Raw genomic sequence first — 13,646 nt, forward strand, 5'->3', positions numbered from 1 at the left:
CAGCCCAGGATGGGGGCAGGAATGATTTTCCCTTCGACAAGAAGTGGGAAGAAGCCACCACTGAAGAGAGGTTTTGGCTGCCAGTGAAAGAGAGACGTTCCTGTCCAGGGACGTCGACCTCCTGTCCCATTTGCGGAGAATGTCCCATTGAAGTGGACGCAGATGAAACTGCGCAAAGGGAACTGCCTCCATTGCTGCCACCATCTTCCCTAGGAAGTGCATGAGGCGCCTCAAGGGGTGTGACTGGGTCCGAAGGAGAGAGGGCACCCCTGTCTGCAGCGAACGCTGTTTGTCCAGCGGAAGCTTCACTATCGCTGAGAGAGTATGAAACTCCATCCCGAGGTAAGTCAGTGATTGGGTCGGTGTCAATTTTGACTTTGGGAAATTGATGATCCACCCGAACCTCTGGAGAGTCTCCAGAGCAATGGTCAGGCTGTGTTGACATGCCACCCGGGAGGGTGCCTTGACTAGGAGATCGTCTAAGTAAGGGATCACAGAGTGGCCCTGAGAGTGTAGGACCGCCACCACGGATGCCATGATCTTGGTGAAGACCCGTGGGGCTGTCGCCAGGCCGAAAGGCAGTGCCACAAACTGAAGGTGTTCGTCCCCGATGGCGAAACGCAGGAAGCGTTGATGCTCTGGTGCAATCGGCACATGGAGATAAGCATCCCTGATGTCGATTGAGGCTAGGAAGTCTCCTTGGGACATCGAGGCGATGACAGAACGGAGAGATTCCATCCGGAACCGTCTGGTTCTCACGTGTCTGTTGAGCAGTTTGAGGTCCAGAACGGGGCGGAATGATCCGTCCTTTTTTGGCACCACGAACAAGTTGGAGTAAAAACCGCGACCACGTTCTTGAATGGGAACGGGAGTCACAACTCCTTCTGCCTTCAGAGTGTTCACCGCCTGAAAAAGTGCATCGGCTCGCTTGGGGGGCGGAGATGTTCTGAAGAAACGAGTCGGAGGACGAGAGCTGAGCTCTATCCTGTAACCGTGCGACAGAATGTCTCTCACCCATCGGTCTTGGACATGTGGCCACCAGGCATCGCAAAAGCGGGAGAGCCTGCCACCGACCGAGGATGCGGTTTGGGGAGGCCGAAAGTCATGAGGAGGCTGCCTTGGAGGCGGTTCCTCCGGCGGTCTTTGGAGGACGTGACTTAGACCGCCACGCAGAAGAGTTCCTCTGGCCCTTCTCTGACCTGTTGGACGTGGAGGATTGGGACCTGGCTGAGGGCCGAAAGGACCGAAACCTCGATTGAATTTTTCGTTGCTGAGGTTTGTTTGGTTTGGACTGGGGTAAGGACGAGTCCTTACCCTTGGATTGTTTAATAATTTCATCCAATTGCTCGCCAAACAAACGGTCGCCAGAAAATGGCAAACCGGTTAAGAACTTCTTGGAAGCAGAGTCTGCCTTCCATTCGCATAGCCACATGGCCCTGCGGACTGCCACCGAATTGGCGGACGCTACCGCTGTACGGCTCGCTGAGTCCAGGACGGCGTTCATGGCGTAGGACGAAAAGGCCGATGCCTGAGAAGTCAAAGACACAACTTGCGGAGCAGAGGTACGTGTGACTGCATTAATCTCAGACAGACAAGCTGAGATAGCTTGGAGTACCCACACGGCTGCAAAGGCCGGAGCAAAAGACGCGCCTATGGCTTCATAGATGGATTTCATCAGGAGCTCTATTTGCCTGTCAGTGGCATCCTTGAGCGATGAACCATCTGCCACTGATACTACGGATCTAGCCGCCAGTCTAGAGACTGGAGGATCCACCTTGGGACACTGAGCCCAACCCTTAACTACGTCAGGGGGGAAGGGGTAACGTGTGTCATTAAGGCGCTTAGTAAAGCGCTTGTCCGGAAATGCTCTGTGCTTCTGGACAGCATCTCTGAAGTTAGAGTGATCGAAAAACGCACTCCGTGTACGTTTGGGAAACCTAAACTGGTGTTTCTCCTGCTGTGAAGCCGACTCCTCTATAGGTGGAGTTGGGGGAGAAAGATCTAGCACCTGGTTGATGGACGCTATAAGGTCATTTACTATGGCGTCCCCTTCAGGTGTATCAAGATTGAGAGCAACGTCAGGATCAGAGCCCTGAGCTGCGACCTCCGCCTCATCCTCCAGAGAGTCCTCATGCTGCGACCCCGAACAGCGTGATGAAGCCGGGGAAGGTTCCCAGCGAGCCCGCTTAGCCGGTCTGGGACTGCGGTCCGTGTCGGAGTCCTCCCCGTGGGACCTAGGTGTCACCCCAGGAGCACTCTGCTGCACCGACCGAGAGGGGCATGGGGGCGATGAACTCACAGTGCCCGGGGCCTGTGTGACCGATCTGGACTGCAAGGCTTCTAGTATCTTAGCAGACCATCTGTCCATAGACTGAGCCATGGATTGTGAAAGCGACTCAGAGAGTTTCTCAGCCAAAACTGCAAACTCTGTCCCTGCCACCTGGACAGTGGAAGCCGGCGGTTCTACCTGAGCCGAGGGTCCCACCAGTGCCCGAGGCTCCGGCTGAGTGAGTGCCACAGGGGCCGAGCATTGCACACAGTGAGGGTAGGTGGAACCTGCAGGTAACATAGCCGCACAAGAGGTACAGGTTGCAAAATAAGCCTGTGCCTTGGCACCCTTGCTCTTTGCGGACGACATGCTGTAGTCTCCTCTGAGAGTGATCACTGAGGGTATATAGCCAAAAGCAAAACAATGCGGCCGAACAGAGAAAATGTATACAAATATATATATATATATATATATATACACTTCGGCACCCAAGGGAGGCCAGCACCGGGTAACCGGTGTGGCTTACCGACCGCCCAAAGCGGTTGTGTGTCCACCAGATTCCCTGCCTGGGCCTCCCAGAGCTGTAGAGCTCGTTCTGAAATCCTCCACCGGCAGAAGTGATTGTAAATATGGCTGCCAGAGTTCTCAGGGGAGGAGGGAGCCGTGGGCGTGACTAATAAAGTGCGGGAATCTGGTGCCCCACAGTGCTCAGTGAGGGGGGAGGAGAACACCTAAGTATGCTCCAGCCCTCACTGCCGACGTCCAGTCGACCGTCCCGCCCTTACCCCTGACTGGCAGGCCCGGGGGCGGGAGTTATGGTACTAGGCCGCAGAAGCCGGGGACTAAATTTAATAACGCGGCCGTCAAACAGGCGCGGTCGGCGCGGTAGTCCCGGTCGTCACAAAAAAAACAGCAGCCGCTGCAGCGTCTGTAACACAGGCGCTCCATGCACCGTCCCCAAGGGGACACAGAGTACCTTATAGATGCAGGGCCTGTCCCTGATGATACTCAGTCTCCTGTCCGTCAGATTCCCCCAGGGGCTGCGGAGGGAGCCCGGTCCCAGTGAATGGTGACCGGTTAGGATCCCACTTCTCCCAGAGCCTCTAAGGGATGGGGAAGGAAAAACGGCATGTGGCTCCAGCCTTTGTACCCGCAATGGGTACCTCAACCTTAACAGCACCGCCGACTTAGTGGGGTGAGAAGGGAGCATGCCGGGGGCCCTGTTAGGGCCCTCTTTTCTTCCATCCGATACAATCAGCAGCTGCTGCTGACTAAAATGGGAGCTTGAGTGAATGTGTGCCTCCTTCAACACAAAGCATAAAACTGAGGAGCCCGTGATGCACGGGAGGGTGTATAGGCAGAGGGGAGGGGTTACACTTTTTAAAGTGTAATACTTTGTGTGGCCTCCGGAGGCAGAAGCTATACACCCAATTGTCTGGGTCTCCCAATGGAGCGACAAAGAAAGGGACAGCTTCCATCGCCGCCACCATCTTCCCCAAGATTCTCATCCCGAACCGCAGAGATAAAGGGCGTTTGCGCCAGAGGACTTGAATGCCTTGTCTCAGGGAGGTCTGTTTCTCTACTGGTAGAAACACCCAAGCTCAAGAAGTGTCTAGGACCATGCCCAAAAAAACGAGACGTTGAGATGGGACTAGGGACAACTGTTGGCGGTTGATGAGCCATCCCAACCTCGAAAGAGTGTCTAAGCAGATTTGCACACTCTGAGCAGGCAAGAAATGACTGTCCGTTTATGAGTAGGTCATCCAGTTAAGGGATGACTACAATACCTCTGGGACAAAGCATGGTCATGACAGCCGCCATGACCTTGGTAAAAAAAACAGAGGTGCCGTGGCTAGGCCAAAAGGGCGAGCCGTAAATTGGAAGTGCTCCTCCCCAACTGTGAACCAAAGGCATCTCTGGTGAGCTTTGCAGATCGGAATGTGCAAGTAGGCGTCTTCTATATCGATGGAGGCCAGGAATTCTCCAGGTTCCATGGACACAACCACAGATCTAAGAGATTCCATGCGAAAAGGGCAAGTCCGCACTGCCTTGTTTAACCTCTTGAAATCTAAAATAGGGCGGTTCAAGCCGTCCTTTTTGGGTACCACGATGAGGTTTGAGGAAAAACCTGTGTAACGTGTGTGTTTGGTGGGAACTGGTACAATAACGCCTGCATTGCGAAGTGCCGCGATGGCCCGATACAAGGCCCCATTCTGGGCCGTGGATTTGGGAATCTGTGATTGCAGGAAGCGGCGCGTAGGGAGAAAGGTGAGCTCGATTTTGTAACCAGTGGAGTGCAGGAGTGTGGAACATCCTGTAGCCCAGATCTGCAGAGACTGAATAGAAACAGAAGAAAGGATAGTGGGCAAAAAAACGCGCCAGAACCAGGAAAAGCGGAAAAAGAGTAACAAATGGCCTGAAAACAGGCCCATGTCCGCCTCCTAGGACACTAAGCAAAAAACTGTCTCGGTTCCTGGTCAGTGTACACTGCGAAGGAGGAGCTAACTTTTTTCTATTTAGTTTGACTAGTGTCAGCCTCCTAGGCTGCAGGCTCGCTGTCTGGGTGTTATACTTGACACCGATCTCTCCTTCACCTCCTATATATTATCTCTTTCCTGCTCCTGTCGCTTGCACCTCAAGAACAATCTCTAAAATCTGCTCCTTTCTCACAATGGAAACGACAAAAACCCTCACCGTGGCCCTGATCCACTCTCGCCTTGACTACTGTAACTCTCTATTAATTGTTCTCCCCCTAACTAGACTCTCTCCTCTACAGTCCATACTGAATGCAGCAACCAGGGTCACCTATCTGGCTAACCGCTACTCGGATGTTTCTGCTCTGTGCCAGTCATTGCACTGGCTGCCCATATATCACAGGATCCAATTCAAATAGCTTCTTCTTACCCACACAGCTCTCCACAGTGCGGCACCCCCCTACATGTCCACCCTCATCTCTCTCTATCACCCTACCGGTTCTCTACGCTCTGCAAATTAGTTTCGACTAACATCCTCACTTAATCCAAACCTCCCATTCCCAGATGCAAGACTTCTCTTGAGCTGCACGAATCCTCTGGAACGCTCTACCCCAAGAAACTAGGACGAATCACAACATACTCAGCTTGAGACGCTCCCTAAAAATGCATCTTTTTAGGGTGGCCTATCACACTCCCTAGCCAAATTAAAGTCACATAGTCCCTCCACGACCTCTCAGAACATAAGTCCATGTCAAACTCCACCACACCCAAATGCATCTCAAGGTTCTGGCTGCCCGATAAAGGCATCCTTTATCTATCCGGCATTTCCTTGAGATGGCTGGATTGTCATTGTAAATAAGCACTTGTACCTTCACCCCCCCCTACCCCTCCCCAATCTCATTGTAGATTGTAAGCGCTGATGAGCAGGGTTCTCTTTTTTTTTTTTTCTACTCTACTGTAGTTAAAGAAAATACAATAACTGTTACTTGTTTGTATATGATCCTCCTGAATTGTAAAGCGCTGCGGAATATGTTGGAGCTATAGAAATAAAGATTTATTATTATTATTATTATTATAAAATACTACTTGGTGCTTATCAGATTCTATGTGGAGGGGCGGAGTGAGTTAATAGAGGCAGAGCGCCTCCCTCCTCCCTTTTACACTGAATCTGAGGCTATGTGCCCACGGGAGTTTGTACCTGCGGTTATATCAGCAGGTATGGCCGCAGGTTTCCCGCAGCTGCTCGCCGGAATCCGCAGCTACTTTTAGCTGCGGTAAACCTGCGGACATTCATGCAGATCGTATTTTTCGCTTTATAAGACGCACTTTTGTTCCCCCAAATTTTGGGGGAAAGTAGGGGGTGCGTCTTATAAGCCGAATATACGGGGGGGGTATATATATATATATATATATATATATATGTACACTGCAGGGTCCAGGGAAGGTGGGGGCGCTGTGCTGGGGGCAGGTGAACGCTGCGGCGGCGGCGTTTGATCTCCTGCTCCCGCTCATATAATATGCACAGCCGCTGTCCATCTCCGGTGGTGCTGAAATCGCACGAAGTGAGGGGCTGGGGGAGCGGTGCATATTATATGAGCCTGCGCCCCCCTGTCATGGCACATGCCCCCCCCCCCTGTGTTAGATATGGCCCCCGTGCTGCTGCTCATTCTAAAATAAAAAAGCTTTACTTACCCCCTCCAGCGTTTCTCCCCGTGTCCCTGCTTCCACTGTGATCAGGCACGCAGAGATCTCACCCTGATGTGCCGATCACATGACCGCACTGAGAACCAGGAAGTAAGGAAGAGAAGCACGGAGGAATACAGGAGGGAGATAAACGCTGGAGGAGGTAAGGAAAGAGGGTTTTATTTTACTATGCGCAGCAGCCTGGGGGCGATATCTAACACAGGGGGACTTGTGCGATCTATAGGGGCCATGGGCAGCACTATGGGGGTGATACCTAACACAGGGGGATTTGTGCGATCTATATAGGGGCCATGGGCAGCACTATGGGGGCGATATCTAACACAGGGGGACTTGTGCGCTCTATAGGGGCCATGGACAGCATCATGGGGGCGATATCTAACACAGGGGGACTTGTGCGATCTATATAGGGGCCATGGGCAGCTCTATATGGGCGATATCTAACACAGGGGGACTTATGCGATCTATATAGGGGCCATGGGCAGCACTATGGGGGCGATATCTAACACAGGGGGACTTATGCGATCTATATAGGGGCCATGGGCAGCACTATGGGGGCGATATCTAACACAGGGGGACTTGTGCGATCTATAGGGGCCATGGGCAGCATTATGGGGGCGATATCTAACACAGGGGGACTTGTGCGATCTATAGGGGCCATGGGCAGCACTATGGGGGCGATATCTAACACAGGGGGACTTGTGCGATCTATATAGTGGCCATGGGCAGCACTATGGGGGCGATATCTAACACAGGGGGACTTGTGCGATCTATAGGGGCCATGGGCAGCACTATGGGGGCGATATCTAACACAGGGGGACTTGTGCGATCTATAGGGGCCATGGGCAGCACTATGGGGGCGATATCTAACACAGGGGGACTTGTGCGATCTATAGGGGCCATGGGCAGCACTATGGGGGCGATATCTAACACAGGGGGACTTGTGCGATCTATATAGGGGCCATGGGCAGCACTATGGGGGCGATATCTAACACAGGGGGACTTGTGCAATCTATATAGGGGCCATAGGCAGCACCATGGGGGCGATATCTAACACAGGGGGACTTGTGCGATCTATAGGGGCCATGGGCAGCAATATGGGGGCGCTATCTAACACAGGGGAACGTGTGCAATCCATAGGGGCCATAGGCAGCACAGTGGAATGTATGTAATCCATAGGGGGCCATAGGCAGCACAGGGGAATGTATGCAATCCATAGGGGGCCATAGGCAGCACAGGGGAATGTATGCAATCCATAGGGGGCCATAGGCAGCACAGGGGAATGTGTGCCATCACAAGGGGGCTATATTCAATATAAGGGGGCCATATCCAGATTAAGGGGGCTAATTTTAGGATGGGGGGCTATGAGGGACATATACCCTATATGATTTGTTAGAGGGACACTGGCATTATAAGATGGACCCCATTTAACATTAAAAAAAAATAATTCTCTTTTCCTTCACCAAATTTGGGGGTGCGTCTTATAATCAGGTGCGTCTTATAAAGCGAAAAATACGGTACCTGCGGAAGTCCCGGCCCCATCTCCATAGTGGAGAGCCGGGATTTCCACGGGTAATTCCGCAGAAATAATTGACATGCAATTAAGTGCGGCTGCGGGACATCCACAGCATGTTACGCAGCCCCACGTATCCGCAGCATGGACACAGCACTCCCCAAGTCCCATAGGACAACATGGGGAGTGTCTGTACATGCTTAAACCTGCGGATTTATCTGGAAAATCCAGAAAATCCGTGGATTATCCGCAGATAAATCCGCAGGTTTGATCTCCCATGGGCACATAGCCTTATAAGTACGAAGTGTCATCTCTTATCTCAGTCTTCACTGAATACAGGTTTTATCCGTAAAATGAGAATTTTGAAAGGCAATGATCAGTTCTGGAGGAAAAAAAGAGAATTTTGTTTACTTACCGTAAATTCTTTTTCTTATAGTTCCGACATGGGAGACCCAGACCATGGGTGTATAGCTAGCGACCTCCGGAGGACACACAAAGCACTACACTCAAACGTGTAGCTCCTCCCTCCGGGCTATATACACCCCCTGGATGACAATCTACCCAGTTCAGTGCAAAAGCTGAAGGAGGACATCCACCCATAAGTAGAGATAGAGTAAAACTCGGCAAAACCAGAACTCTGTCTACTAACAACAGCCGTGAAGCACACGGAACAAAAACTGCCAACAGGCAACAGGGAGGGAGCTGGGTCTCCCATGTCGGAACTATAAGAAAAAGAATTTACGGTAAGTAAACAAAATTCTCTTTTTCTTTATCGTTCCTTTATGGGAGACCCAGACCATGGGACGTTCCAAAGCAGTCCATGGGTGGGAAATAAACTAAACTGAGAAGTAGGCAAAACCTAACTTCACAAATGGGCGACAGCCGCCTGAAGGATGAGTCTGCCCAAGCTCGCATCTGCCGAAGCATGAGCATGCACTTGGTAGTGCTTAGAAAAAGTGTGCAGACTGGACCAAGTGGCAGCCTGACACACCTGCTGAGCCGTAGCCTGGTGCCTGAAAGCCCAGGAGGCACCGACAGCTCTGGTCGAGTGCGCCTTAATCCCCGACGGGGGAGGCACCTGAGAAGACTGGTAGGCATCGGATATGGCCGACCTAATCCAACGAGCTAGGGTCGGTTTAGAAGCCGAAAGGCCCTTGCGCTGACCCGTGGTTAGCACGAAAAGTGAGGTGCACCGCCGAAACACGGCGGTGCGAGACACATAGATGCGGAGCGCCCGCACCAAATCCAAGGTGTGCAACGCCTTCTCAAAGCGATGCACAGGGGCCGGACAAAGAGAGGGCAATGAAATGTCCTGGTTAAGGTGGAAGGAAGACACCACCTTAGGAAGAAAGTCCGGAGTCGGACGAAGAACCACCTTGTCTTGGTGAAACACCAAAAAGGGGGATTCCGAAGAAAGCGCAGCCAAATCGGAAACTCTCCTGAGAGAAGTTATGGCTACTAGAAAGACGACTTTCTGTGAAAGTCTGGACAAAGGAACCTCCCTGAGAGGCTCAAAAGGGGGTTTCTGTAAGGCCGTGAGGACCAAATTAAGGTCCCAGGGATCCAAGGGTCGTCGGTAAGGAGGAATGATGTGAGATGCGCCCTGCATGAAGGTGCGCACCTGAGCCAGTCGAGCGATACGCCGCTGGAACAATACCGACAAAGCCGACACCTGTCCCTTAAGGGAATTGAGGGACAGACCCAACTGTAGACCTGACTGTAGAAAAGACAGGATGGTCGGCAAGGCGAACGGCCAAGGAGCATGGCCGGAAGAGCGACACCAGGACAGGAAAATTTTCCAAGTCCTATGATAAATCCTAGCCGAGGAAGACTTCCGAGCCTGAGTCATGGTGGAGATGACCTCAGAGGGAATGCCTGAAGCCGTCAGGATCCAGGACTCAAGAGCCACGCCGTCAATCTGAGAGCCGCAGAATTCTGGCGGAAGAACGGACCTTGAGAGAGAAGGTCTGGGCGGTCCGGGAGATGCCACGGGATCTCTACGGACAGGCGGAGCAAGTCTGGGTACCAGGCTCGCCTGGGCCAGTCCGGAGCAATGAGTATGACTCGACGGCCCTCCATTCGGATCTTGCGCAGAACCCTGGGCAAGAGCGCTAGAGGGGGAAACACATAGGCCAGACTGAACTGAGACCAATCCTGAACCAGTGCGTCTGCTGCGAAGGCTTGAGGATCGTGGGAGCGAGCCACGTAAACCGGAACCTTCTGGTTGTGCCGGGAAGCCATTAGATCTACTTCCGGAGTGCCCCACTTGCGGCAGATTGATCTGAACACTGACGGATGCAGGGCCCACTCGCCGCCGTCCACGGTTTGACGGCTGAGATAATCGGCCTCCCAGTTTTCCACGCCTGGGATGTGGACTGCGGATATGGTGGACTTTGAGTCCTCCGTCCACTGGAGGATTCGTTGAACCTCCAACATCGCCAGACGGCTGTGAGTTCCGCCCTGGTGATTGATGTAGGCAACCGCTGTCGCGTTGTCCGACTGAACCCGAATGTGCTTGCCCGCCAGTAGGTGGTGAAAGTCTAGAAGAGCTAGAAACACAGCTCTGATCTCCAGCACATTGATCGGGAGGGCTGATTCGGACGGAGTCCAAGTGCCCTGTGCTCGGTGATGGAGAAACACCGCTCCCCAACCGGAGAGACTGGCATCCGTGGTGAGAATCACCCAGGACGGAGTCAGGAAGGACCGCCCCTGTGACAGGGAGAGGGGCTGAAGCCACCACTGAAGGGAGTTCCTGGCCTGTGATGACAGAGCCACTAGCCTGTCCAAAGAAGAGATCCGCTTGTCCCAACAGCGGAGAATGTCCAGCTGCAAGGGACGCAGATGGAACTGGGCAAAGGGAACCGCTTCCATGGACGCCACCATCTGACCCAGCACCTGCATGAGACGTCTGAGGGAATGACGGCGGTGCCTCAGCAGAGAGCGCACCGCCAGACGAAGGGACTGCTGTTTGACTAAGGGCAACTTGACAAGTGCCGGCAGAGTCTCGAATTGCATCCCTAGGTACAAGAGTACCTGGGTCGGGGTCAGAGTCGACTTGGGGAGGTTGACAAGCCACCCGAACTGAATTAGCGTGGCGACAGTGAGAGAGACACTCCGTTGGCAGTCTACACTGGATGAGGCCTTGACTAGAAGGTCGTCCAGGTAAGGAATCACTGCCAATCCCTGGAGGTGCAGGACAGCAACCACTGCTGCCATGACCTTGGTGAACACTCGGGGGGCCGTGGCTAAGCCAAAGGGAAGAGCCACGAACTGGAAATGTTCCTCTCCGATCGCAAAGCGTAGCCAACGCTGGTGTGAAACCGCAATAGGCACATGCAGATAGGCATCTCTGATGTCGATGGATGCGAGAAAATCTCCCTGGGTCATTGAGGCAATGACCGATCTTAGAGATTCCATGCGAAAGTGCCGCACCTGAACATGCTTGTTGAGAAGCTTGAGATCCAGGATGGGCCGGGAGGAACCGTCCTTTTTGGGAACTAGAAAGAGGTTTGAGTAGAAACCTCTGAACCGTTCCCGGGCGGGGACCGGAACAATTACACCGTTGGTCTGCAGGGATGCCACGGCCTGAGCGAAGGCGGCGGCTTTGGAGCAGGGGGGGGTGGACAGAAAAAATCTGTTTGGCGGGCTGGAAGAAAAAGGTATCCTGTAGCCGTGGGTGATGATATCCCGCACCCACTGATCGGAGACGTGTTGCAACCACACGTCGCCAAAGTGGGAGAGCCTGCCCCCGACCAAGGACGTTGCTGGCGTGGCCAGATAGTCACGAGGAGGCTGCCTTGGTGGCAGCGGCTCCTCCGGTCTTTTGAGGACGCGGCTTTGCGCGCCAGTTGGATTTACGATCCTTGGCGGTAGTGGACGAGACCGTGGGCTTAGAGGATGACCAGTTAGAGGAACGAAAGGAACGAAACCTCGATTGGTTCCTGCCCTGGGTAGGTTTCTTGGGTTTAACTTGTGGCAAGGAAGTACTCTTCCCGCCAGTAGCCTCCTTAATTATGTCATCCAGCTGTTCCCCAAACAGCCGTGACCCAGTAAAAGGGAGACTCGCAAGGTACTTCTTAGAGGAAGCGTCCGCTTTCCACTCTCGAAGCCACAAGATCCTGCGGATCGCGAGGGAATTAGCGGAGGCCACTGCCGTGCGGTGAGAAGCTTCCAGGACGGCAGACATGGCGTAGGATGCAAAAGCTGAAGCTCGGGCGGTTAAAGCATCCATCTCAGGAATAGAGTCTCTGGAGAGGGAATGAATCTCCGCCAGAGAGGCAGAGATAGCCTTAAGAGCCCACACCGCCGCAAAAGACGGAGAGAAGGAGGCTCCTGCCGCCTCAAATACAGACTTGGCCAGAAGGTCAACCTGGCGGTCAGTGGGATCCTTAAGAGAAGTGCCGTCGGCCACCGCAACTACTGTGCGGGCTGAGATTCTGGACACTGGAGGGTCTACCTTTGGGGACTGGGCCCAGTCCTTAACCACCTCCGGTGGAAACGGGAAACGGTCATCTGAACTACGTTTCGGAAAACGTTTGTCAGGACAGGCCCTTGGCTTGTTAACAGTGGTCTGAAAGCTGGAGTGGTTAAAAAACATACTCCTAGGCTTCTTAGGAGAGGTAAACTGGTGTACCTCTACCAGAGAGGGTTGATCCTCTGACTCCTGTGGGTTAAGGTTCAGTACGGAGTTAATGGACGCAATCAAGTCACTAACGTCCGCATCGCCCTCAGACAAGTCAATGGGGTACATAGAGGCAGAGTCTGAGCCCACAGTAAATGAATCATCCTCGCCCTGCACCTCGGCTTGTGAATCAGAGCCGTGGGACGAGGAAGGAGGAGGGTCCGTGCGTCTCCGTTTGGGGGGACGGGGTCCAAGGACATGCTCTGAGGGCTCTGCAGAGCTCTGAGCAGCAGAGACACCCTGAGAGGGGGGCTGAGAGGGAGGCTGATGCATAGACAGCAGCGTCTGAGACAGCTGCCCCATGGAATCGGCAAACGACTTGGAAAGAGCCTGTGTAAAGGATGCTACCCAAGCCGGGGGTTCAGCCACCGGGACCGAAGCAGCCGGAGGGACCCCTGCGGAGGCTCCAGGCTGAGACACAACCATATTAGCACAGTTATCACAATGTGGGTACGTGCTAGGCTCTGGCAGAATTAGCTTGCAAGCAGTGCATATAGCATACATGTTTGCAGCCTTGCTCCTAGTGACAGACATGCTGCTGTGGAGGAAGCTCTGCAGCCAAAACACACTCCTGTAGAAAGCCTGAGTGTATAAAAATCCACAACCATAGGTTGTGGCTTACCAGCCCTGTTCTCTGTGTGCCCTCCGGACTTCACCGCTCCCCTGTAAAGTGACAGCTTCCAAAAAGTATGCAGCAGTAGCATCCAGTGCTTCTCAGTGATAAAAACGCTGAGAAAATGGCGGTGGGAGAAGGAGGGGGGCGTGTATAAGCCCAGGAGCGGGAAAAAACAGAGGCCAGAGAGACACAGGGGGGTAGACAGAGGAGGGGACATCCCCCCAGAGGGGAGTGCCCTCCGCTCTGCTGGCCGGGCGGTGGGCGTCGCTGTATGCAAAACATACAGAAGAAGCCAAAAACGAAACTAGGCCCAAACTGAAGCCGGGGCCTAGATTTTAAAGTGCGGCCGACGAGCAGGCACCGTCGGCGCGGTTCTCATGGGAAATTCCCAG

At 53.4% G+C, this 13,646-nt stretch overlaps 1 protein-coding gene across 3 annotated transcripts in view; it reads right to left on the minus strand.

Annotated features, from left to right (window-relative positions):
• DYNC2H1 (dynein cytoplasmic 2 heavy chain 1) overlaps positions 1-13,646 on the minus strand; it is an 852,364-nt gene that overhangs the window by 794,321 nt on the left and 44,397 nt on the right. The window lies entirely within an intron of this gene.

Source organism: Anomaloglossus baeobatrachus, chromosome 2 (assembly GCF_048569485.1).
Source record: "Anomaloglossus baeobatrachus isolate aAnoBae1 chromosome 2, aAnoBae1.hap1, whole genome shotgun sequence".
Lineage (NCBI taxonomy): Eukaryota > Metazoa > Chordata > Amphibia > Anura > Aromobatidae > Anomaloglossus > Anomaloglossus baeobatrachus.